The sequence below is a fragment of the Dermacentor variabilis genome, chromosome 8 (assembly GCF_050947875.1).
Source record: "Dermacentor variabilis isolate Ectoservices chromosome 8, ASM5094787v1, whole genome shotgun sequence".
Classification (NCBI taxonomy): Eukaryota; Metazoa; Arthropoda; class Arachnida; order Ixodida; family Ixodidae; genus Dermacentor; species Dermacentor variabilis.
In genome coordinates, this window is record NC_134575.1 from 116,872,966 (window position 1) to 116,900,554 (window position 27,589).

At 45.4% G+C, this 27,589-nt stretch overlaps 1 pseudogene; it reads right to left on the reverse strand.

Moving 5' to 3' along the window:
- LOC142591542 (fatty acid synthase-like) overlaps positions 1 to 27,589 on the reverse strand; it is a 120,480-nt pseudogene that overhangs the window by 26,623 nt on the left and 66,268 nt on the right.

The following is a 27,589-nucleotide window of genomic DNA, read 5'->3' on the forward strand; positions in this document are numbered from 1 at the left end:
AAATTATAAGATTTGACTAAGTGTACACAGTACTGAACATAACGACGCGCTTTTCATGCTATACTGTGGAGCTCAGGTTACAGCAACATGTTCATGCCGAACGGCGAGGACACTGACAAACCCAAGAAGTACTTGAAGTCCAATTACCTCGAGTAAAACTTTGCCGCTGTTCGCTTCAGAGGCTTGCAGCGTGAATGCATCCACAACTTGGTCTCGCGTGAATAGTGTGGCAGGCAACGGCCTCACGGCACCCGATGTGATTCCTTCACACAGCAGCTCGGCTACTCGCCGCTTGTCCTCCACAGCGCTGGAGTCGTTCGAGAATAGGACATCAGTCGGGATGGTGATGATGTTGACGACCTTGTGCTTCAAAGACAGGTCTTCTTGCGGGCGACTTGAGGAGGTGCCAGCTACTTTGATAATAAGGTGTCGGCCGTTCGAAGCCAGACAGTGAGCGATGGCTTTGGTATGGCTACCATGAAAACTGTTGAACACGAGGTCCACACCTAAAGTGCAAAGGTAACAAAAAAATGACGCCATTGAGAGCAGTGGACAGACAGCAAAGTTGACAAAAAGAAAACAATGAGACGTACGAATGCCAGTTTGTAAATAAAAGAAACCTTGCGTGACACTTAAAATCAGAATGAAAGATGAAGAACCTAAAGGCAACAGTAAATGAACCAAGGCTCAATACAAGCAAAGTAGAACAGAATTACGCACGGAGCAAAACGGTGAAATGCATTGAAAGACAACATCGTCAAAAAATATTGTCCCACATTAGCGGAAAAGAAGAAAAGGTAACGAAGAATATAGGGAAGCCTCTGTGCGGTATCTTAGGCTTGCATTTTGACGCTGAAGATGGCTGCTGAATAATAAGGTGCAGCAGTGACTTATCGCACAGACATTTGTGCGCCCGAATTCCTGATAATTTGGTGCGTTGTTTATATTTCTGTTGAAAAAATGCCGGTGGAAAGCTTGAAGGTAAATGAATGCTATATTTTCTTTGCGAAACTGCAGTCTTTTACTCTTCTTGGTTTTCTAGCCATGTATATTGTGGCCTTGGTTGCAGGTTTTCAAGGCTTCTTTTTCTTCATTAGACTGACCAATACTTCCCCACTGCGAGCTATTAACGATTTCAGATTACAGAATCTTCACGCGATATAAGAAAAGGCTAAGCACAAATTTTTAAAGAAATATTTGCCATAATTAAGACTTGTACTATCTCGGAATGCGTTTTCGTAAGCCTTGAAAGTGCATTCAGATAGATCAGAGAGGTTGTTATCTTACAAAAAAATACCTTACTCAGCTAACATACGCAGGATCAGCAAATGCCATATATGGCCAGTAAAAGCTCGTCAAACGCCAGATGTGTGTATTTCTTGTGTTCATAAGTGTTTCTATCAGCCACAAGGTTTAGCCACTCACCTTTGTCTCCTGTCTGTCGAAGGATGCGTTCTTCTGCGCAAAAGCTGCCGTAGTTTACAATGTGCCTGTCTTCTAGTTGCGGGAAGTGGTTCTTCAGGAATTGTCGCTCTGTTGCGCAACCTGTTCACGAGGTAAAGTTGGTAAGAACGATTGAACCCGGGAACATTAATGCTCGGCATTCATGTATGCGGGACACATGCTGCCTAAACAGCTGAAAGCACAGCCTAGTTTTCACGACTTAGCATACCAGCATGGGGGACAGTGCTGAGCTATATCAAAGAGAAAACAAAAATGTTGTGGTTGCACAATATCTCTCCTCTTGCGCACGCGTTTTCGAAGGCTGGGTTTTTTCCTTTTTCAAGCTATGTACTCACAGGCCCCAGCACCAGACTCTTCTAAAAAATACAACTTTTTACATTTTGTTACTGCAGGAAAGAAGCTGCAGGCATCTCGACGCCACCGAGCAATGGGTATTGTGTGGGAGACTGCCCTTTAAATTTGTTTTTAAAGGATGCGCTTTTCTTTCTAATTTTGCTCACAACCCCATCACGTTACTGTCGGGTGAACTAAAATAATCGCGCTCTTATGATGCGTAAATACGCTATTATAACGTGAGCTGCCATAAACGTGTGATTCTCATGAGAAGTGGCTGGTACCATTCAACGAATTGGTTCGTGCCCAAAAGAGTTGTTCTTGCAACTGTGTAGACAGCTTATGATAAATCGGATTTTAGAATTGGTAAACTTAAGCTGCTGACTTTGAAGTTTATCTGCAAAAATTGGACTAATTGAGAATATTAGACAGGCTGATAAAGCTGCGCGCGCTTACCGACAGTTGCGAAGACGGTACACCGCATGGACAGAGCGATGGCGATGGCAGCCTGCGCAATGCATCCACTGCCGCAGTGTACTAGGACAGACTCGCCTGGCCGCATATTACCACGCACTACCAGGGCATAGTACGCGATTGAGTATGACAAAGGAACGGTGGACGCCTCAGCGAGGGTCCAAGCATCAGGAACATCCCACAGAAGGGCGGGGTCTGCAGCGACCACGGTCGCCAAGGCCTGGCTAGAAACGACGCCCATGACACGACGTCCTGCTTGGTCCGTTCCAGAAAACTCCTGTCCGAAAATGGACTCCGAACTCGCCAAGTCGCCTGTACAGACAAACGCAGCATCATGTTGGTGGGTGATTACGACTGCTGTGAATGGCGTATCTCACCGAAGTTTGTCAAGCCACTTACTTTAGCACATTTGCGTTAAAAGAAAGTAGAAAAAGAACAATTCTAAATGTGCAGCTTTAACACAATACTTGCTGCTTACTGATCAGGGTGGCTAGGAAACAGTTGGCTAGTTTGTCACGAGCGTGAGGTTGGCAAGAATGACACCATCAGTTTCCTTCATAAAAAGAACTTAATTTCAGTGTTTGTATCGATGAACTGCATGGCGGGTTGAGAAAGAAAGCGCGGAGGAAATATTTTGAACACTTTGGTGAGTTCAACTAGTATTGAAATATTAGCACAGTATCATTTCTTTAGCATTTTCCGTCCATTAAAAGGCGACCGCAGTAGCCGGGAGTGGAAGCCGCCACCTCGAGCTGAGCAGCAGGACGCTTAGCTCTTCGCAACCACGGCAGTTAGCAATGAAATTGTTAATTATTTTTCGAACAGGATTGGCGATATTAGGACCAGGTAGTTGACACATTTGACATGGCTGGCGTTGTGAGGCAAACTAGGAGCAGCAGTCGAATGAGCTCATTCTTTGAAGCTTGGAGCACCAAGCAGGAAATAAAAAAGGGCATAAGAGCAAAAGAAACTGAAAAAAAAAGCATCACAGCTGAACTTCCTGCCCACCAAATTGACTTCGTTGCTGTGCTATGCTTGCATTAACATTAACATTGTTCTTGCATTCTGACAATAACCTAAGAGGTAGGTTCGTTAAAGGCTTCCCTGCTTTTGCCGTTATTTGTTCCTGGACTTACCTGGGCACGTTTAAAGCCGCAGCTAAGCAACGTTGGAGGTAGGCTTTAAAAGGGATGTGCTTGACGCGAGAAGTGGTACTAGTCGGTGGCAGTAATAATTGTCGACTGTGGAAGCAGGTCAACTTGCGCGGAAGTCCGGCCTCTCTCTCCCAATATGAAGAAAGGTTGTGAGGGAAAGCTACACGTCACGCTCTCAGGAGCGATCGGCACCGGGGAAGTATATGACGCTGACCCGCGTTATGCTAGACACAGGAGGAGCGCCTTATCTATCTTTTCCTCACTTTAGGCTTCCATGCGCTCTGTAGTTGCTGCAAGAGAAACGTGACCGCCTCAGGGAAAAGAAGCACAATCGGCGAATGCAAAAGGAAAGCGTAAATCCGCCCCCCCCCCCCTGGCCCGTTAGAACATGCACAGTAGCTTGAACTCACCTGCGAGTGCCTCTGGAGGCAGCTTTCCTGCGGCGAACATGACGTCTCGATTGTTCACCGTAGCGAAGTGCACATCACACACTGTCGGGACAGTGGCACTCTTGGTAGTGGGCAGAGCATGGTAGGGCAATGGGGACTCGAACCAACTCAGGCTTTGTAGGTCACCCCGTTTCCGCAAGTTCAGGACAGCAAACTGTGTGTTCTTCGTAGCGTCAGCTATAGTCGTTGATCATAAGAAACGAAAGGAAAAAAAAAGCAAAAAAGAAAGCGAGACTCAATGGCACATTTCTTACGTTTAAAGGAAAACATATTTTTAGAGGCGCTATTTTGCCGGCACTAGGAAAAATTTGTTTTTTTCATTATTTACACAGTTTTCTGGAAGCTTCTTCTTTTTGGACAATCTCCCAGCTTCGTTTACTCAGGTGTCGCAGAACTTCTATGCGCCCCTCCCCCCCCCCCCCTAAAAATTGTCCTGAAACATTTATTGCACATTAGTTGCGACATAGTTGTTAGTTATTTTCAATATTTTATGTATTCCACAAGTGATTTTGTTGCATTACAAAATGAGCTAAATACATATTCTTCAATGACATCTCATGTTTGGGTCAAGCTCTGTAGTCCTCAGGGTATATAGGTAACCGCGTTGCATTGCGACAAGTATGCGTTATCAAGAGCACAATTCCTTTAAGGGAGAAAAAGCTTTCTAGCATTTTTCTGCCTACTTTCATAACAGGTAGGGAGGAGCGGCAAAGTATTGCCAGCTAGTTGATTTGCGTGATGATGATTATGTGAAGTGCGTACAAAGTTTATGATTATGTTGCGCTTAGTGTTACACTGACGATTTAAAGTGAAGAACAGGACGTGGGCGTAAGCACCGCTGCGTACGTCGACATCCTGTCCGTCACTTAATATCGTCAGTGTAACGCTAAGCGCAATATAATCATAGACGTTTACCAATAGCCCCCTTCATTGCTGTACAAACTTTCTTTGGAGGCCAGGAGAGTCGGTTTGATTGCTAAAATATGAATCGCCACCCAGAATGGCATTGGACACTGGTAGTTGCAGTGGGTATACTGGCGTATTGCGGCGATGCTTGTTACGATGAACATGTTCACGCCAATTATACCCGCCCATAGTGATCATATACTACCCTGTTGAATGCAGGGTAAACACGGGAAAGTCCGGAGAGGAAAATTTAAGACAATGATCAAAACAACACAGTAAAAGCGGGAGCCAACGTTTCAACATGTGGACTTGTATTTTTCAAGCCGACATATGCTTTCCTCTGCACAGTGTATATAGGTCGGGTTCTTCTAAACGGGAGAGGGTGTAAGGTGGGCGGGTGAGACAACGACCGAAGGTGTGTTACTGGCGAGGGTGTAGAATTGAGAATAGAGCAGTGCTATGCACACGGCCTGTGACATTCATTGATAGTCCCGTTTCACCAATATACAATTTCTTACAGTCGCAACATTCAAGCATATAAATCACACCCGAACTTGCTCAAGTAAAGCTAGTTTAGCCTAGTGTGTATAACTATTTGCGGTGTTTTAATATTAATTTCACTTCGAACGTGCCTGCAGGTATTGCGCCTCGGGCAACAACATGCTTTCATTATGAGGGAATGATTTTGGCTGACTTTTGCGTGGACTAACATGTTCTTAATGTTTCTGTTGTCGCGATAGTTAGCGCTTTGCACATCCATCCGGGAACGTTTTTATCGGATGTCCGTTTTTTGATAATATTGGGTGGTGTTTCGTAGGACGTTGTTTATGTTTGGGAGGGCATTAGAATACTTTGTTAAAAAGGCTGGTGGTCTCTCAGATTCTTATGTGGGCTGCTTCTTAGATGACTCAGACTGCCTCTGCAATCTTGACGCGACGTCATAAGCTCTGTCGAGAGGAACTCGTGGATAGTTTCTTCCAGCGTTGCCTCTGCCATTGTCTTCGCGACAGGTGCCTTTTATTTGTTTAGCTTCTCCGATAAAAATTCATTGCTTGCAGTGTCGCGGGTGATGACTGTGGTAGTCTAAATATTGCTGGTGATCCGTAGGCTTCAGGTAAAGTCTCGTTCTCAGTTTTCCGTTTTTTATGTAGACCGTCGTCTCGAGGAAGTCGATTTGAAAAGGAGAGTGGTGAGCAGTAAATTTAACACTCTGGTTAATGCGACTGAAATTGCTAATTAGGTCGGTTAACGCGCTTCTGCCGTCTTCGCATATTATGAATATGTCGTCGGTGTAACGAAGATAGGTGTGGGGTTTTAAAGTGTAGGATTTCAACAGGTCTGCTTTAAGCTGTGCCATGAAAACGTTCGCACATGTGGAAGCGAATGGTGTTGCCAAGCTAGTGCCGAAACTTTGTAGGTAGGGAGTAGATACGAATTCGAAATAGCTGAGCGTAGGAACTGACCTAAGGAGTGACAGGTAAATTTCAGGAGCGTGCGCTTGGGGATTGATTGCGAGGGAGGTGGAAACGGCTTCAATTCCTTCACTCATGGGAATGTTGGTGCAAAGGGCAGAAAAATCCAAAGTGATTAGAATAGCGCGGTCGGAAATGATTTGATTGGCGTTGATGCCGTCGATAATTCGAAGGAAGTGTGGCATGTCTTGAACAAAAGATGGGAGGGTAGTGGTGATGTTTGACAGGTGGTGATTTAAGAATTTAGGTAGGGACTCGGAAGGTGTGTTTTTATTAGACACTACAGGCCGACCTTGGATTTCTGCTGTAAATATTTCTTCTAAGGAAACCTTATGTATTTTAAGCCGAAGATAATAACGGCCTGCTCGTTTGTTCTTGGACATCATGACGCAATATTCAGACTGATTCATTAGTTCCCTAGACACGAGCTCCGCTGTTGTGCTTTGCATATAGTATTGCTGTGATCTGAAGTTGGGTTAGAGTCGAGTTTTCCGCTATTGGTATGGTTGCTCAGTTGTTAGGAGGCCTCATTCTTGTACATTTCTATAGGCCAGATAACGATACTGCCACCTTTGTCTGCTGGTTTTATTACAAAATCATTTTTTCCCGCGAGTTCCTACGGATCTGGTGCTCAGCGGTGGACAAATTTTTGCGTTTCCGGCAATACCGCGTTGACTCTGGAATTTTGTTTCAGATTAGCTGTCTGTATAAATCAAAGTATGGGTGCTGTTTGGCTTCCCGTGCCCACGTGCTAGGTGGTCTAAGAGAGTCTCTATCCTGTTTTTCTGCGTATGAACTAACGAAAATGTACTCCTTGATGCGCTTGTATCTTGAAAACTCTGTTATATCTATGTGGAATTCGTGTTCGTTTACTGCGTTGATCATGGGACACAACGATTACGTTTCAGGAGATTAACTTCATCGAGGCGTAGACTCTGTGAAATGTCTTGCGTTGCCGCATTGCTGTGGATGCTCGCTTGTAGCACTGACGGTGGAGCTATGTGCTGTAGGCGTTACAATAGTTTTCTAGGATTGAACTGTAACTGTAATACCTTTGTTCTGGTATTTATTTGATAGGTTTCTCTCCGTAGTTTTGACGAATTGTTCAAACATCCCTCTATTCTCAACTCTAGACCCTCGCCGCTAACACCAGCTTCAGTCGCTTCCTCCCCCACACGCCTTACCCCCTCCACCCTTTAGAGGAACCATACCTATATATACTGTGCCGAGGAAAGCATATGTCGCTTTGAAAAAGACAAGTCCACTTGTCGAAAGGTGGCTCCAGCTTTTACCTTGTTCTCGTATTGCCCATCGCTTGTTGAATACAGCGTCTTGTGGCGCCTGCTTTCGCTTCGCTACAACCCTGGCCACACTTCATTACTTTTAGTATAGGTGTATTCACTAAGTCAATTTCTGCGCTAGCAAACCACTTACAAACGTCGTCCTTCCTACCTTCCAGTTTTGTTTTTTTATTTCTTCTTTTCTAAAGAGTCGGCAGGCGTTGTGCCCCTCTCTGTGGCAGTTGCCAGCTTGTTTTCTGTTATTACGGTGTATACATGTGTCTTCTCACCAATTAATAATAATAATAATAATAATAATAATAATAATAATAATAATAATAATAATAATAATAATAATAATAATAATAATAATAATAATAATAATAATAATAATAATAATAATAATAGGAGAAAGGCTAGGAGAAAGTGCCTTTCTGGTAAGTGATTTTCTAATTTCTAGTTCTTGCAAGCTCCTGCGTCATTTCGGTTATGGGAAATTTTTATGTGCTCCTTTGGCTTGAACACACCTCTCTCAAGTTGTGTAGGACGCGGAGCTCGTAAAGCTATTCCTTGCTATTATCTAGCGGCCTGCTGAGAAGAGCTCGCACCAAATGTTCATTATTCAAATAATTAATGGTGAATATCGATATGTTTCACATTAAAGGATTGCAGAAGCCTATAATAATAATAATAATAATAATAATAATAATAATAATAATAATAATAATAATAATAATAATAATAATACCTTTATTTATAAAAAACAAGTGGTACAAAGTGCAAAGGCATTAGGAAAAAAGTTGCTACAAAAGCAACTTGACTGGTCCTAATAACCAGAAGGTCCAAAAAGGCAGCAGACAGCAACGAGTGAGAAAAAAAAAAGAAAAAAAGAAAGGAAAGAGTAACAACGAAAATGGAGAAAGGAAAGAGAGTAATGGCATGTAGTACATAGATATCACCTAAACAATTTTATTCACACATGAAACAGCTCGGGACAAACAAACAATATGGATATATAGATACACAAAACTCTTAAAAAGAAAAAAAAACATTAGGTACATGGTTAAACCCAATTCTTTGGGCAATAGAAATTATACAGTTCTCTGCCATAACAATTAGGTGCATCGATGGACGCAAATCTCATATTATTCAGCAGAGTGGGGAGAGTGTAAAAAGTCATTTGGTTACCATAGGTTGAACGCACATGCGGCACATGCCAGTAATCCAGGGACCTGGTGTTATAACATGGGGTGTTATGTTTTAATCTAGCCAGAGATGAAACAAGGCTTAAATTCTGTTTGGTTCCTTTTTGGTATCCAAGAGCAAGGCAGTAGTTAAACAAATCACTGACTTTAATTACCCGAAGTCCTTCAAATAGGGGCTCAGATGAGGAGTCAAAGAGCATATCACTAATTACGCGAATAATATTATTTTGTATTACAAGCAAACGGTTAATATTTGTAACAGATGTGGTGCCCCAAATAAGGCAGCAATAATGAACGTGGCTCGCAAACAAAGCAATCTAAATTAACATTTTAATGCTCCGACGCATGTAGCGAATAGAGAAACGCGTCCAGTAATTTGGGAGAGTTTGACTGCAAGAAAATCAATATGATCGCTCCAGCTCATATTTTCATCAAGAAAAAAAAAGTAGAGTGTATCTACGGATCACAGTGAATCTTTACAATGGGGTCCTTATGAGAGCGAAAGAAGCATGGCACTCACCGGATTTGGAGACGACATGCCGGTAGCAACCCCACTGCCCATTGCGATAAACATTCATGACCAGGTCCTTTTCAATTAGGTGCTTGCATTCTGGATTTGTCAGGTCGAAGTCAGCTACATTGTCCGTCCCGGCTGAACTAGCGTCGAGCACACATCTGTGTATAGTTAAGTAACACATATAGAAGTTGCGGCCTCGCCAATGGTAAAGACAGCTGGTGAATCGCTACATCAGTGAGACGCACGCTGGTTCTCATAGAAATGGCTTTAGAAGAAGACTGCAGCGGCGCATATGTGTTCTCATGTTGGAGAATCCCCATTCTGTCATTCTTTCTTTCTGCTCCTTTTTTATGCAGTAATTTCTATTTCTTGTTCGTAACCCCACTTATTATGATTTTGTGCGCTGGCCAATTGTTCGCTGATAGTAAGGCACATCACTATGACTGCCTTCATGAATCAATGCTATCGCAGAGCTTGCATTGCTTCGATGTCATTGCAGTGCTACGGGTAGGGCCTCACTTTCTCACTGGCGCAACCAGTTGATGTGACGTTAGTTCTCTGGTTTAAGACAGGGTTTAGTACATCCTGTGAATTTATGAAGAAAAGAAGTGCACATAATCTGAAAATGTACCATGCCTCTTTGGAGGTTTAGCGTCGTGGAAGTCAAGGATGATGAGTCATCTTAACCTAGCCATGATTTGAAAATGTAGAGAGCTTGAGAAAAGCAGGGGAAAAGAACACAGTTAATTTGACTGTTGGTCTTGCTCTCGCTCTTTGACACGTTACATGGTGAATTGTGTGGCTACATATGTTTACTGACATTAGAGGGAATGTATGGATCGTAAACTCCTTCGTAGCGAGTCCAACAACAAAAGAGAAAAGTTCAGTTTGTCGTTTTTCCGTGCAGTCGTCTGAGGTCTGTGGTATGTAGTGCGTAATTATTATTTATATAAATAAATAGCCCTTTACAGCGATATCAAGATGGCTCTCACTAACCAAATCAAGGAGAAAAAATTTGGCGGGCACAACTCTAGGTGAGTGCTCGGTAATCCTAATTATTCTTGTTTTGATACTAGAAGGGCACTCCCGAACAGCGGCAATTTTCTGAAGCAACACATACACCGCGAGTTGGGACGCTAAAATCTTTATTTGACATTTCCTTGTTAGATCTGGTGATTATGTACAAATTTGCCATATTGCACTCTTACACTATATAAAATAGTACATACGTACACCCCCCCCCCCCCCCCCCCAATTGACATAATCACTCAATGCCCGTTGCTTCAGTGATTGTAGTTTCGACTGCGTCTTGACGGGGGACATAAGCGGTGGTTTTAATGGTGAATTCGACCACAGCGCCCATTCTAGTAGTGCGGCTGTTGTTCAACTCTCCTTTCTGGTATTCTCGCTTTCGTTTTAAAGATGCCTGCATTCCGGCACGATGCAGCTAAAGCACATAGTTCTGGTGGCTGGACTTAGCCGCTTGTGCGCATACACAACTACCTTTTACTTTTCTTTTCAGTTCTCTAACAAATATAAGACAGTTATTAGGTCAACTGAACAAGGTGCGCGCTGTGGCAGGATTGCCATGTGGTTTCACACGCATTTATTTTCCACGGTAACATTAAATATAGCATTTTTAGAAGAATGGTGCTTTGGAATTATTACGTGCATGAAAACGATGCAAATAATGGTAATTATTTTTAAACTGCGAACCTATAACGTTTTTTTTTCTTATGTGTTAAAATAATGGGCGCTACCTTCTGTCAAGCTAACAACACCAGACTAAGGATTTCATTAAGTTTGTCGACAGCAAGTCAGCTTTGAGACGTCGGGCGTCTAGTCACTGGAATGTTACACATAATCCTCTTGTAACACATCGCATTTCTGCTTCCACTTTATAGTAGAAACAAAGTGCCGAAGCGCATAAACTCACTTGCGAGGCAAAATTGTTTCTGCGCAGCGGTATATAACAGTGGTTACACATAATGAAAGGGCACCTCAGGAGCTGCTGAGGCGGGTCGTGTAAGCACTCAGCGACAGACATGCAAATACACACCGAAGATCACTTGTGACCTGCGACATCATACGTATGAGCGCTTTCTTTCCTACTGCTTAGTGATCTCGGGCCGCCATGTTCGCCTTCCGTGGCATTACAATGACTGCTTAATGATCGACACATCGCTACAAGGAATCGCTAAAGGACTGCCTTCAGGTGTTCCAGTGACTACTTCATTTCTTTACAGCGGCGCCAAATGTTTCTTTGTGACGTGCCTAAATCCCAGTGCGTAAATAATTCTTAAATTATTGTGTGGAACGGATGGCGAAACGATGGCACATCGCGCGCTGGACGCGTACAGTAACTTATTTTATTGAAACGCAAAGGTGACAGTGCCGAGCCAGCTGTTTCTACATTGCAAAAAAGAAAAAAAACATAACACCATTTACGACTGCGATACAACCACGGAACAAACAGGCTTTAAAAGAGTATGTGCACCTACCCGTACATGTAAACAAGTAGCGGCTGGCGGCGGACGGCGACGCGCCATCAACACCATGACCTCCGAGATCCACCGCGGCCCGCGCGCGGGGGTAAAGCTCGGAGGCCATGTCCACACCACGGCCGCCTCGATCACGCGCGCACGGCGGGGCCCCGCCGTGCGCGCGTGATCGAGGCGGCCGTGTCCACACTATCGTAGTTCAGCGAGTGTCCGCACGGCGGCGACTCCACGCGATGTCGCGGCCTCGCGGCCGATGCATGCGCTGCCGAGTCGCGCGAAATCTCTCGGAAAGTGGTAGTACCTCCGAGTGACCGAACCAGAATGCTGCACCATATTGCAGTTGCGCCCGAAACCAACCCCCGGCAGCTTTCACAGAAACGTGCGCTGTCGCATTTCTTGCGATCGCGATGGCTGTGCGTCTGACTGCTGCTAAAGCCGTGAGCGCGCTTTGGGTTTTGTATCCGATCGTAAAGCGCAGAAAATTTTTGCACCCATTTTGTCGAAAAGAAAAATGTCCATGTTAGATTCGGCCAAATACGGGTGATTAAGGTAAATTATCCAGAGAAGCGCAGGAGAGCGTAATTGCCCCCCCCCCCCCCCCTCCCTTCAAGAACACATCTCTACTGTAGTACAGCTAGCTGACAGTGCTTGGCGTCGGCGCTCTTTCTTTGTTCTGTGGTCGCGTTGGGAAGGGCGTAATAATTTATTGGAAAAGTCCGTACCGAAAGACCAAATCCAGCGGCGTTTTTCAGCGGCAGAAGTGTTTATGGTTCAGTCTAGATGTCCCAATCCTAATATTGAGCGGAGCAGAACCAGATCAGCCCGAGTTCGGCGTGGGCAACTGGTGAACGCTCAAGTTAGCGCATCACACATTCAAACAATTTTTTTAACATTATCTGAGGGCAAACAACCAAATAGAAACAAATACAATGCTGCAGACGCGTTTCTGGTGCGATGATGTCTACCTGCGGCCGATTACCAGGAGTCCCGTAAGCCGATGTTCTCTGTCTGGTTACTGCGGCAAGTTTACAAAAAAAAAAAAATCTGTCATCGGCTGCCTCAACGCCAGCATTGACGTGATGTGCACTGCCGGCTTCGTAGAACGCACCTGAGAAAAGTATAGCGTGCACCACCGTGCGACACTGACATAAAGCGTTTACGAGGGCAACGTGGCACATTTATAACGTTCCGACTGAAAACGCTTGTATCCTGACGTCAGAACTTCCGTCGCCTCGACACAGTATTGCGTCTTTAACGTCGCAACAGAAAGCATCCGTCGCGACGTTAGTACTAGTGCCACCGCGAAGGAACATTTTCGCTGGGAGGTCAGAACACTGCTCGTGGCGATGTCAGAACGGTAGAAATGTCTGTGGCGACTACAGGAACATATATGATACGTCAGAAAGTGGTGTATTAGAAAGCAGAAATTTCTGTTGTTTATTTTTCGACCTGGATGACATTGCATATTGCAGTCAACTGTTAAAGTGTCGCTTAGAACCGAACGGACTATACATTATTTATTTCTTCAATCCTATCGGGAAAAAGGGTTAAGGGGTTGGACAACTATCCATGATCAGAGATTAGTCTGCAAGCTTTCGTGGGAAATGGCATCTCCAGCCAGCGCTTGTGCAGTAACAAAATGTTCTCTTAACGAATGGCTTTTACTGTGTGTTCATGCTGAGCATCATGTACTCTGCAGTTGCACAGAATCTACCGGCTCCGTCGATAGAAATCAATCGCCAGTAGCGTGAAGACGGGTTAAGTTTTTTACAGCGAAGGGTACCGGGCCGGATGAGTAACTAGGTGATTTCTAGAATGTAATTTACGCGCCCTTCACTTTGTATGGCCGTAATGATGACTTGACTAGTGTCGGGGAGGCTGCTACAAGAACAGTGCGTCTGCAATCTATACAGCAATGATGTGTCGCGACGATGAGGATGCATCCACAGAATATGCACGCCATTATTCGAGTCCTCATAAACTAAAGCAAAAAACAAAATGAAAACGTTTTGTAGCTTGGAGGCTTGAGTCTCTTGTGGCATTTCTTGTTAAAATTCTTGCTCACTATTCGGAGTTCACATTTTTAGCGTTTGGTGTGATTAAGTGAATAATAACGTATGCGGGCACCCTAAATGATGAAAAATGCATTGCGCAACAACGTGGTTGGACCGATAATTTCGAGTGTAGAACAAGAAATTGTTGAAGGACAAGTTCCTTTGAATTGACACAGACACAAGTAGTCACAGCATGTCGCAGCTCCTGAAATACGAAATGTTTCATTATCATCCGCAACAAGCGACTCAGCACAAACACATTTTTAAGAAGATATCATTATTCCCATGCTAACTTGTCTTCAAGCGGGTTTTTATAGTGAATGCTGTTTAATGCATGCGATTTTGAAGACATAAAAAGCTGAACTAGAAGCAAATAATGCATAGTAACGTAATTGCCTGTTGTACGCTGGTTTCCGCATAAGTCTTCTCGTTTCAGACGCCAGCCTATGTGAAAGAAAATTGAGGCATGATCACATCTGACATTCTCCATTACCGTCCTATAACATTTATTGTTCGCGCTTCCATTTTACTTTTTTCAGTGAGTGAATATATCTTCTGACGTGTATCGGTAAGCCGATCCCTTTTGCTAGTTCCCGACTATTTCAATAATCCACGTAAGTTAATTAATGAGCATCATAATTGTTGACCACAGTCTTCAAACATGGTGGCACGGAATACGCATCGGTGATTTTTTGAAGATCGGCGATAACTATCCGGTAATTCTAAAGAACATACTGGTCGAAGATTCGAAACGAAAGAAAGAAATGTATACGGAGATTTCTCACCTGATGTGACTTCCTCCGGATTCGTATCGGAGACAGTTCACCAAGCCAACAACGCCGCTTGCTGCAGCCCCTTCCGCAAGCAGCCACATGTTCTCTCCTTGCGCCTTCCACTCGTAGTCGAGAGCTTTCTTCTTGACCAAATCAACGGAGTCGCAATGTTCGCTGTCAACCATGACTATTTCTTGCAATGTTTCCTCGACAGGCATGGAACGCTTTCGGAAGAGATACAGGCCAGACAAGTTGTTCGACTTAAAAGCCACTAGGCGTAACCCGTGCTTCAAAAACTGAGCTTCCACCTTGTCGGGAGCGGCTACCTGAAGTTCGACGCCTCCAATTTCACCGAGTAACCGTTCGGCTGGTGTCAGTGCGGTACGCTGGGCGATCAAAACGAATCCGTTCTCTCTACAAATAGAAGACACTTCATCGGCGAGGTTTCTTGTTTCACTAGAGGACCAGGTGGCGCTTCTGGCCACAATTAAGTCCACTTCAGGAAGCTTCTTCCTTGATGCTGCCGAGCCCAATGACACTACCGTGGCACCTCGAGGGACCTTTCCTGACAGTCCTTGTGCAGACGAATGTGCTATTGTGTATTCGACAGTCGGCAACAAGTTATACTTGGAAAGGTACGTCGCCAACCAGGAGGCGAGCAGGCAGCCCCTCCCTTGAGCCGCCAGTTCCAGTACTCTGAGCTTGTTCGGGCAGGTGTTTTCGACCACGGTGTCAAGGAGGAATCTCAGAGGATCTTCTTCAAAGAGGGCTGTGTTGAGTACATCGGTTTCTAAGTCTTCGTTGTGCGCAGGCAGAGCTGACTGGATATAGGCCGCAAGGGAAGTGCCAATGTGATCTGCTTGCTTAAGGACAGCGTGAAGAAATCGCAGGAGGCCGTGGCTCTTATGAGAGTCTTCTAGATACTGGCTGACCACGTGCTCCGGGACGCTACGGACGCCGTTTATAACTTCACGAACAAGAGCCTTACTCTGGGAACAGGTGTCGAGGGCTCGCCTGGCAACGCTGCAGCAGACTTCAACGTATTCACGTGTGAGGGACTCTCTCTTGTCCATGCTGCCTTTGTCGTCCATGTATGGCATGAAACGGTATTCTTCGACAAGCGGTGTCTGTTGCTCGGTCCCGCTGTCGATGGTGTTGGTCTTTAGGCCTTGTATGACGACGCCTCCAGCCCGGCAAATGTCTGCGACCTGATTGTAGGTGACTTGAACACCTGCAAGAAGTAGAAAAAATATGGAACTTGGAAACATGTGCTTTTATTTTTTTTATGATTTTGAAGTGTATTATGTGGAGAAGTATCAAGCGAAAGTTTTTAGCCGACGAAATGGCTTTGTGAATAAAGCGGTAAGCGTGACTCATATCACTGCACTAGCTAAATGCGATTGGCTCATTCTAGCAGCCGTTTCCACCGGCCGCCAGTGTGCGGTGTTCCTGGCAGCTACCGCCGAGAATGACGAAAAAAAAAAGCCCAGTTCCCACCGGGATCGCACGCGGGCCTGCTGCGCGCGAGTCAGCTACTGTAGCGCTGAGCCACGCCCTTGCTTGCTGCTTTGCATCGGAAAAGGGCCCTTTGAACGCGTCTTAGCGCGCGAAGAGACACGCGAGGTGACATGCGCGCCGCGTAGCGTCGATAGGTGCTCACTTCGCATTGCATTTACACATTTACACAGGTGGGACACCATGTGGCAGATGCAGCGGTAGCGGTACAAGCTATTGTTAGGCAAGGTTTAAGGAAGAAAAGGAAGTTTAAGGGAACGTACACAAAAATGCTAGAAGAATGTATCTTGTGTCCTGAATAAATGAAGCTGGCTAAGTGACCATGTCACCACCGCATTTCAGAGGGGATGCCAATAAACTACCACCGTCAGCATCATAATTAGCAGTATCGTGCCCCTTGTCTTGAGATACGAGATGCACGCCGCGTAGTATCTATACGTGCGCCCTTTGCACTGCAGTTGCATATTATTGCACCAGGTTGCACGCCATGTAGCAGCTGCATAGGTAGCCCTGCAACGTAGATAAACAAGTCTTGAGGGAGATAAAGACGATTATGCAGACGTATTACTATTTCTGCAATGGAAACACGATTGTAAATTGTAGTGAAAATACTGGGTTAAACCCGACGGTTCATTAAACAGCGGCTTGGTAGGCTGCTGGATGCTCCTTACGCAGTTGCTGCGTTCGCTCGACTGCACGAGCCTGTTCTTGCGCCAGAGCTGCGGCATCTGCACGGCGTAGACGAACTCGTTTTCGGTTCTGCTCGGGGCTTTGCTGATCGAAACCTGCCTGCTCGTCAGGAGTAAGTATGACGCGTGGCCTACCACTTTCGGAGCTCGAGAGAAACTGCTGGTCGCGAGCTCGGCTGCGACGGAGAGCATCGACGCCAGTAGTGGCGCAGGGAATCGCGCCCCCCTCTTTCTCTTTTTCAGAGCGAAGCTGTTTACTTGATGGACCTGTGTGAATTAGCCGTATGTGTGCTCTTGTAGGGGCGTATCTGGCCTGGCTAACGTCCATAAAGTGAAGAAAAAGATGGCGCCGCTGCGTGGTCTCGTAGGGAGGTATTTGGGCTGGCCAGCGTCCGTAAAGCGAACGAAAAAGATAACGAACGATAGTACGGCGCATAAGAAAGAAAGGACGCGTGATTTCCTTGCACGCCTCACCTACGCTGTGGAGGAGTGCGCCTGCGCAGGCCACCGTTGCTGCCGGCTGCGTCTGCTGTCGCCTGCCCTCTTTACGACGGTGCGATAGTTGTGGCGGGAAAACATGGGGATATGCGCGGTGGTAGCCGCCGCAGTGTGTAAGAAACGGATTGTGCATTGCAGAGGTAGATAACTGCAACAGTTGCAACTAAAAAAATGGGAAGAATGCGAAGATCACGTATTGTGCGCAGGGCCGAAGAACAAGCCGAGTATGAGGAAAGGTGTCAATAGCAGAGACGCGAGTATAACCAACGACACAATGCACGTGTGAAAGCGGAGAATGTGGCCAGTGTCTTTGCCTGCCAAGAACGTCAGCGAGAGCAGATTCGAGACTCTAATTGTCGGCATCAAGCTCAAGCTACTGATGAAGATCACGCACTAGAAACCACTCGTAAGTGTCAAGATAGGCCGTTCGAGTCGGCGTCCAAGCGACAGAAGCGTGAGTTGCCATCTCCTTCGAGTTTAACCGGGGCGAATTCAAAATTCAAGAGAATTTTTCTGGACGCGCAGTTTGGCCATAGATGCTCGGTCAGCGATCAACACCTTCGCTGGCTAATTCGCCACAGTACGAATGTTTCAGCCCGAAATTTGTGTTTTTTTTTTCGCGCGTAGGCGTTGGCTTGTGCCCGATGAGTTTTCGGCGAAAGGCGACAGACAGACGAACTAATCGGCTAGCCATATACAGATGCGTTGTAACGAAAAAAATAAACAAACTTGTGGGCCTTGTTTAGTTTGGCGCGTTGAGCTTGACCTGTAAGAGGTCAGCGATCAGCTGTGCGCCCAGCGCATGCGCACAAGTGCGCACCGAGCGAGCGCTTCTTCGCTTAGCGAAGGCGCAAAACCAGCGCGATCTCTTCAGTGTACTCTATCCGCCAGCATGCTGCCGGGCCAACCAAAATGGCACGTGATGAACTCGGGTCTAGCAACTCCGGCGTGAGATAGGACACAGAATCAATTCCGGCGCTGACCGCACCAAAGCGCGCTGGACGCCACCAGGCACGCTGGCTGTGCGGTCAAGGCACTAGAGCTTACACTTTTTGGCCAGTGCGTGACGCACGTCATCGTTGCGCCGGACTATTTCCACGCGGCAATTCGGGCGATCGCGATGTCGGTACAGTCATACAACGTCACCCAGCTTCTACGCTGCCTGTTACGGGGGAAGGATTCGGGAAAGTGGGCTTGTCCCGGAGACAGTGCCGTAGCACGCCGCCTCGGAACATGAAACGTCACAAGGAAACAAGACGAGGAAGTGACACAGGCGCGCGCACCAAACCTTACGAAGAGCTGACTTTCTTTAGTACGAGAAAAGTGTGTGTTCGATCGTGACCTAGCTTACGGATAAAAATAGGTTCCGTTGTTCGATCATCTGGGAACGCAGTGAAAAGTATTACTTGAAGAAGCGCGAAGAAATGAGGACAGGAACCGAAAACTAATGCAACAGGACGGGCGCTCACAACAACAGCACTCGTAGATGTAGATGTCGAGCCTATATGCTAGTGGGACTGCACCGTCCTGCTGTGTTTGTTTTGAGTTTCTATCCTCGTCGTCTTTGTGCTGCTTCAAGATATGCTGAAGATGTATACTAGCTGGGCCAAATCAAGTTGTTTGCGCAGCGAAAAACACGGAATGAAAGGCTTTGGCTCGGAAACGTAGAGTCAAAGCGTGCTTTGGCCGAGGGAAAGGATTGTTCAAAGCTAAATTAAGTTATATTCGAAACGGAAGCAAAGTGATTAGTGAACAAAATTTATTGAGCGAGCATTCTTGGAATGTTATCGTGAACTGTTTAAGCAACTTGAAGAAAAGAGCGCTACGAAGACGCGGACTAAATGAAGAACATGTACGACGGACAAGGCGCTCGTAAAAGCAAAGCAAAGTAATGATATTAGCGACAGGTTTGTACTCTAATGCTTGACTCATGTGTCAAAATTAGAGAATGACACATGACCTTATCTGAAACCACCAATCTGCTTGCGGCAAGTTGAACTGGCAATCGATAATCTCATTTCGAGCAAGTCTCCGGGGCCTGACAGTTAGGGTGCAGTCTTTTATATAACCTTAATACAAATGTTAAACAATATTGTCACGCATAGCTTTACTCAGAGACTGCATCTCACCCCTCTAACAACTAAATGTCATCGCTCAGCGCAAAACGCGCCTGCATGATTAGGGACACGCTATAATGTTATCGCTGATTTTATCTGTTGTATATGTTCTTACCGAATCTTTTATAATCAGATTGTATGCGTGACACGAATTGTGCAGTAGTTTCTGGAAGGCACGTGGGCATCAGCGATTACACTGGAACTTTCAGTGAGTCATTTACACAAACCCACGCGCTTGACCCAGAGATCAGGTTTTCGACGATCGCCGACTGTGCTAGTGATTATCGTTGTGCTCGACTGTTACTTGTTTCACTGGGCACATATTCGCCCAATAGAAAGTTAGTTTTGTGATCCACAGTTTTTCTACAGTGTACTTCATCCTCACTACAACATGACACTTTGTAAACTAAATATTTAACGAAGCATATGATCGAGAACGGATACTGGTTTCGTTTGGAGGATCGCATTTTGTGCTTATTCGGAAGACGAACGACTCAGTAAAACCTAAGTCCACATAGTAAAACCGACTAATCTCAGCGACAACAGTTGACTACAAGATGTATCTACGAAAATATTAGTCAATGAGCGCGTAATGTCGTAAAACCGACAGTACGGTCACACCAAACACGTGGGATGAAAGCAATATTTACATAAACACGTCCACATAACCAGAAGCGTCTTAGAATGCTTTGACACGTACAATGATAGTACAATGATACAATCGTGACAGGCACAATATATTGTTACGAGTACTATAACAATGCAAATGTTGGCGCTGTAACGCTAGATGGTGTAAAAATGTGCTATGCGAACTGCACCTGGAGACTCGCTACACACAAGCAGGTAAGTGAGACCTTTTGTGTATGTTCTTCCTTGCGTCATAGCTGTCCTTTGAGCCTCTTATTATCTGAACTCAATCTGGAGCCATTCTGCTGCAGATGAATTATTAGATTAGGTGACATTTCAGGTTCTCATGCTCTTAACGAGGAGTTAAAGGTGCTCAGATACGCCGACGATATTGCACAATTGTGTACCCATAAAGAGTGTTGCGACCTCTGTGAAGGAGTCTTGATCGCTCTATAGAGTCTTGCAGCTTATTTAGAATAATGCTCGGACGTGTGGCACGGAGCGAGGGAAAGACCTCCTGGACCCTATTCCAATATTCAATGAACCGTTGCGCCGGCTAAGTATCTCGGTGAGCTAGCTAGAAGAACATTGCAAAGCCCGAAAAAGAATAGAGATAATGATCAAATAGAGCGGGTGAGGGAGAAAACTGTTAAACTGAGTGGCCAGAACTTGAACATCCTTGATCGCGTGGCATTCTACAACGTGTCTGCATGGGCCAAGGTGTGTTATGTGCTACAGACAGCTAGTAGGCCTAGAGCTAACTTCTAGCGACTATACAGAGTGCTTGCAATTTTTGCGTGTGGCTCAACGTCGGCGAACATGAGTCGAACCAACTTGTTTCATCTTGTCAAAGCAGGCGGGCTGCAATCCACAAACTTGTTTATAAAACAAATAGGTATCATCATCATCAGCCTATTTAATGTCCACTGCAGAACGAATGCCTCTCGCTCCGATTTCCAATTACACCGGTTCAGCGCCAACCGATTTCAACCAGCGCCTGCAAATTTCTCAATTTCATCACCCCGCCTAGTCTTCTGCCGTCCTCGACTGTGCTTCCCTTCTTTTGGTATCCATTCTGTAACCGTAATGGTCCACCGGTTATCTAAAATGCGTACAGCATGGCCTCCTGAGCACTATTTTCCCTATTAATGTCGATTAGAATATCGGTTAACCCTGTTTGCTCTCTGATCCACACCGCTTTCTCCCTGTCTCTTAACGTTACGCCTAATATTCTTCGTTCCATCGCTCTTTGCGTGGTCCTTACCTTGTTTTCGATCTTCTTTGTTACTCTCGAAGTTTCTGCCCCTTATGTGAGCACCGGTCGAGTGCACTGATAGTGCACCTTTCTTTTTAATGATAATGGGAAGCTTTCAGTTAGGATCTGACAATCTCTGCATACGCGCTCCAATCCATTTTTATTCTTCTGTAAAGTTCCTTCTCCTGGTCAGGGTCTCCTCTGAGTAATGTACCTAGTTAAACCTACTCCTTCAATGACTCTAGAGTCTGACTGGCGAATCTGAACTTTTGTTCTCTTGCCAGAGTATCGATCATTACCTTTCTCTCCTGTGTAATAATCTCCAACCCTGCTCTAACACTCTCTCTGTTAAGGTCCTCAATCATTTGTTTTAACTCGCTCCCAGTGTTGCTGAACAGAATAAGGCCATCTGCAAATCGAAGGTTGATGAAATATTCGCCGTTGATCCTCGCTCCTAACCCTACCCAGTCTAATAGCTTGAATATTCTTTCCAAGCCCGCAGTCATCCTGTACTATGCTGGGACCAGCAGAAAGTATGAAATCAATTTCATTCCTTATTTCACCGTTAGGGCTTTTGCGGGTCCACTTTTTGTTCCTAGACTTCCTGAATATGGTCATTATTCGCAGCTTATTCCATTCTGCGAATTCTACCAAGATCGCTCCTGGAGTGTTTTTAGAATTGACGCCATAGTTGCCAATTACTTGTTCGCCAGCTCGCTTTTCCTCACTTTTGCATTGAATTCGCTCATTAGTACAGTATATTGAGTTTGCACTTTTCTCATCGTTAATTAGACATCTTCATAAAGCTGATCTATTTCATCATCATCATGACGGGAGGTTGTAGCGTAGGCTTCTAGTGCCTTTCATCTATACCTCTACTGCTATCCTCTAATTAATGCTGTAGAATTCGTAAATATTGCCCGCTATGTGCTTATCGATTAGGAATCCTACTCCTTTGTGCTTCTTACCTGAAGTTCTCTATAACAGAGGACGTGGCCATTTGTCCGTGCTGTATAAGCCTCACCAGTTCTTTAATCTCACTAAGGCCTGTGCTATTCCAAACAATACCTGATAGTTCCTCAGAGATTCCTGCTAAGCTAGCTTCCCTCGTGAGAGTTTGGGTGGTAAATATTGCCGGGGTCAGTTTCCTATGGTGGCGTATCCGGGTCCAGAGATTCTTAGCACCGTCTTCTGCGTTACAGTTCTGACCGCGCCCTTAGTATGGTGTTCCCCAGCTGCTCGGGACTAAGGGCAATTGGTTGATCGAATGAGCCACTTGGGAGAGTATGGCCGAGTACTGAATCTGGGAGGCCAATTCCTGTTCTGGTGAGGGAGTATCTTTTATTGAAGTTTAATGTGTCTTTCTAATTTGGCTGTGCTTGGATTAGTATAGCCCCACTCGCTCTCGGTATTTTGGATGGTGTCGGTCGCCACTTCAAGCCTAGAGATGTAGTGTACTGGAGGAGCTCTCTAGTTTTCTTCAATTCAATTCAATTTCAGTTTAATCAGACAGACATTGCCTGGGTTGAAAGGACTAAAGGCAGATGAACTCTGCCTAACTAAGGTCCCTCCACCCATACATGGTATGAATACTTTATATAAACTCAATGAAGTTCGTCACCTTCAATGAGTTTATCCCCTTCAGATTTAAAAGAAACGAGGATTCAATTGTCTCACAGCCTGCAGGATTATCTGACTGAGCGGACTTGGGCGCTGGGTTTTCGTCGTTAGAAAACAAATAGTATCATGAGTTTTCTGCTTGAGAGACCAAACTAATCCATTTTAGAGAGCTGTAGTACATTCAATCATTGATGTTGCTCTGCCTGACTTCCTGCGTGAATGTGTACTTAATTGTTGTTTGTTTGAGTCGGTTTAGCAAGGACGTATTAGATGCTTTTCAATTTTTGAAAGTGCATTTGAAATCCTTAGTCATGTAAAAAAAAGCTGGACAAAAATATGATCAATTCGGTTTTACCAGGTCCGTTATATCGCACTATATAATGTATTGGACTGGAAGGAGATCGCCATAAACACGTAAAGCAAATAAGAGTGCGGCCATCAATGAGATTCTTCTTTTCTAAATTTCCTACGCACACAGTATAATTTGACTTTCAGGAAAAATAATTTTGCTCCCAAGTTCTGAGACTGCTGTTGAAGCCGTAGAGACAATAAAAGAAATTTTTAGACTGTTTGGCTCTAGTGCTGCACTAGACATCACGTAAAGTGCATTGAAAAAGGTCTTCACGATAACGCCCGATGGCACTTCATTCCTTCCCACGAAAAACGAGAAAGTGGTGCCGCTTCATGTGTTCATCTTGTTCAGCTCGCACGGCTTATGGAGTATACGTACGGATGGCTATCCGATATGTTGGTTTAAATGTACGTCCTACTCAGGTCAACTTTATAAAAAACGTATGGTACATTAACGAAGTTTACAATCAATTGCCGGAAGAGTAACACTGGTTGAAATTATTGAGCTGAATGGCTAATCTCAGGCGTTTTAGTAGACTATACTGAACAAATAGCGGCATGTACTTTTAGCAATAGACAAGCGTTGGGCTCTTGTGGGTGTTGAGAAGTAGGCGATTGAGAGGAAAAGTCGCAGGTTCATACGAAAGGCGAAGCATCGATTGCGATAGCAAATTAGTAGATATGTATACGAAGTAAGAATAGTAGTTTATCGGCTGCATAAACTTGTCAACATTCGCGTGCTAACCGAATTAACAAGCACGGTGTAACGGGGGCACAAGTAAACATGCGCACATTACGCTCGCTGACTGCGAAAACTCACTTTGAAAATGCTGGAGTGAGGAACTGCGGCAGCAGCAACGAGCGATTTTACCCTCGTGAATCTCTCGCTTCAACGCCAACGAAACCTGGAAAGCATAGTATATACGAAGCTACCGGCACTACGCGCAATCTGAAAACATCGCAGATGGCTTTGAAGAGAAGGCCCGCACGAGCGCGCACTTTGGCCACGTCGCTGATTGCTCTCAGGATACGGTGCTTCCACGGTCGCGTCGTAAAGCAACCACTGGAGAGCGCCCCCCCCCCCCCCCCCCGCTCCTCCCTCGCGAGTGACAGAAGAGGGTGCGATTCCGCCCCGACTTCCTCACTCGCGCACGAGAGATTGAGCCGCGTTTGGCGGTGCACCCTCATATGCTTTCACTCGCACACACATCATACGGCACACCGCGACGATTTTATCGCCCTAGGACTTTATACGTAATCTCATAGCGTCGGCGACGTCGACGCCTAAGGTAGATATGCGCCTGGAGTGTTCATATAACTGGTATCACAATAAAACAAAAGAAACCAACCTTAACCTAAGTTAGAGCACAAGGCTAATATACTATACATTCGACAGGAGAGGTTCAATTCCACCGTCGCTCACACATTATTTCCTCTTTGGAGCGCAGCTCTTAATTAAGCGCCCGTTCGTGTGGCGAGCGTCGGCGTGAGTTTAACCGAGCGAACGAGCACGGCAAAGAATAAAAGAGCGAACGTGAAGCGCAGCGGGGGCTGAAAGACGCGAGGAGGAAAGCGAAGGAGGAAGGTGCAGTGAAACCTTGAATCGGAAAACGGAAGGAGGGTATGGTGAAACCGTGAGTAGAAAGCGTAGTGTGGCGATGATGGCTGCGAGATGGCGCCAGAGTAGAGCGCGTCCTCTGGGAGGTCTTTCTGCGGCGGCTGCTATGAATGGCGCCCACACATCACCTAAGAGCTGCCCCTCGCGATCTCCAGATTATAGAGGCAATCACGCCACCTTTCACTCCATTTGGAGCGTGCCAGACGATAAGGGTTGTCCGGGCCAGCCAATATATCGTGAAATGAAAACGCATATAAAGCTGCGCGCAAATTTTGCATTAGCGAGTGTTGTACCTGTCGGTGATTTTTTTATTAGGGTGAGACAGCAGCGTGCCAACCACCTACCCGCCTACCTGCCACGAAATGCCAAGACTGAGACAAATAATGCTTCGCGTAAAAAGCGTAGGGTGCGCAACAAGTACGTAGTGAATGAAATGTGCACGCCTGTGACTACAGCCCACGCCTTGTGCTCTTACTCGAGGGCTTGAGGAAGCAATGGGGTAAATATTTGTTGCATATAGGAATCGATTCTTTCTGTTTCCACCCCCACCTCTTCTTATCCTTCTTCATTCACTGCTCTTGTTTCCCGGATCAGAATAGCAGGCAATGTGCATGCTATCTCGGGTCCTATCTTAAAGTCAAACTTTGGCTCTCTCTGTACAAAAGTGAGCGACATGAAGCACGCCACAAATATTCACTGTTTGCTCTGACTTAATAAGCGCGCTGTAATAGTCGATGATCACTGTATTTAGATGTGCAATTCGGGAATGGAAAGCTCACCTGTGTCCCCGGCCTTCTTGATGACTTCGGCGTGAAAGTAGGGGTCGAAGTGACAAGATTCAATGCTGGCAGTCATGCGGAGTTCTCGATTGGGGCTTTTGAACATGATGTACTGAACCATGCTGTCGAAGAAGGTCACCCACATATTCTGCCATTGGAGCAATCCGTGCGGCCCTGGTAAAAATGGTAAACGAATGAATAAGACCGTGTTGTTGAGCACAGCATATGAGACACGTTATACTGTATCAATACTTGTACGTAATCGGTCATAATAATTCAGCCGAAACTCGTGGCGGTTGTGTGGGCACAAAAGAACACGGTCAGGATAGGCGACTAGTCAAAACTTTGGAGCGCAAGACAATGGGGCAACGAAACGTATAATGTAGCTGCGAGCATCTGTTCTTCCATTAACGTTGCAAGGAGTACTAATGAGCACATCGTTAGCATAGCTGTATTCTTTAGGCCAAAGCAGAGTCAAGTGAGCGACGGTAGCGGAGAGAGACGGCGGTAACGACAGCTCCAGATACGCTACAGTTTTCGCTACGTTAAAGAATTCGGAAACCAAGAAAGCGTACGTTGTAAACTGCTAAGATGAAAATTCGCAAAAAAAATATTATTCCGGCGAAAACACCAAGTTGTGGGAGTGCGGGGAGGCTGGGAGGAAGGGTATCGGTTATTTATTTAAGGTTTGAATTGAGCAGATATGCCTTTCGTGGGATACGTATGCAGTCTAGGAACTGTGATTTAGCTTTAGGCGGGGCCAATAAGCAGCACCAGCAAAGTTGGCACAACCGAGGATAACGTGCAACAAATCATTCTTTGTAGGACAATGCAGAATTCGGCAGCTTCAGGAACTTGTCTCTACCATTTTCTCCTGCTGCACTTTTCCTGCACTTTGTCGCCATAGGAACACTTCCAATAGGGGGCTCGGAGACCGATGAGCGAGACTTTGTCGTGAACAGCATTCTTCGTAAATGTTCACGCAACATTCGCAAAATCTTTTAAACATTTCGAATTCGAAAAGTTTACGTAAAATTCAGGAGAGCTGACAATTATGAAAAGACAATAAACATATCTAAAACACATTTTCGCTGGGTGACGGTTGACAACTACTTTTCAAGACAAGACTGTGCACGGAAGCCGTAAACACACATAGAACCAGCTTTCATCAGGAACTCCTGATGTACACAAAGCAAGTGCACATCAAACATGTCACTTTCTATTGGCCCAGAATCGCGTGAACCGAAATGTCTTCTTCGAGCTGATTAAATGGGCATCGAAATGCATCGGTAAGCCCAGCCACACCTGTTACAAATTTTAAGGAGCCGGAGCTTTAACACCGACAATTTTCATATTTAGGACAAACACAAGCGCTCGGCCCGATTGACCTGACCGTTTCTTGTGGAAAGATTGTACCTCGTGAACGGCCAATGATTTGCGACAAAGAAGCTTACAAGGATGTTTAAGAAGTAGTTTCTTTCCTTAGCACGTTTATCTGGCTCACTTTTGCCCTCTACTTAGAAAATTACGCTGCTCTATTTATGACTAGCACAAAAACGAGGCACAAATAATCATTTCGAAAGCTGAGCTTTTTCACGCGAAAGGTCAAGACCGATTCCTGAATAGAGAACGCAGTTCGTTAAATCTCCGCGTTTGTGACGTCTCAGAATTCCTTGCCGCGAAACATTGTCGAGAAGTGTCTATGTAGTTTTCAATAAAAATAAGGCAGAAGAACGTTTGCATTCACCTTCTGGACAGTGGTACATCTTTCAGCATCTGGCAATCCATTTGCAACGGTTGCTCCATATTTTTCGCTCGGCTATTAAAACTTCATAGATCCCGACAGAGGGTCCAGATCACGTGCACAACTCTTCCGTGTATAAGTTGAGAAGTTACAAGGTATCAACGCGATACACTAACACCCTAAACCCATTACGG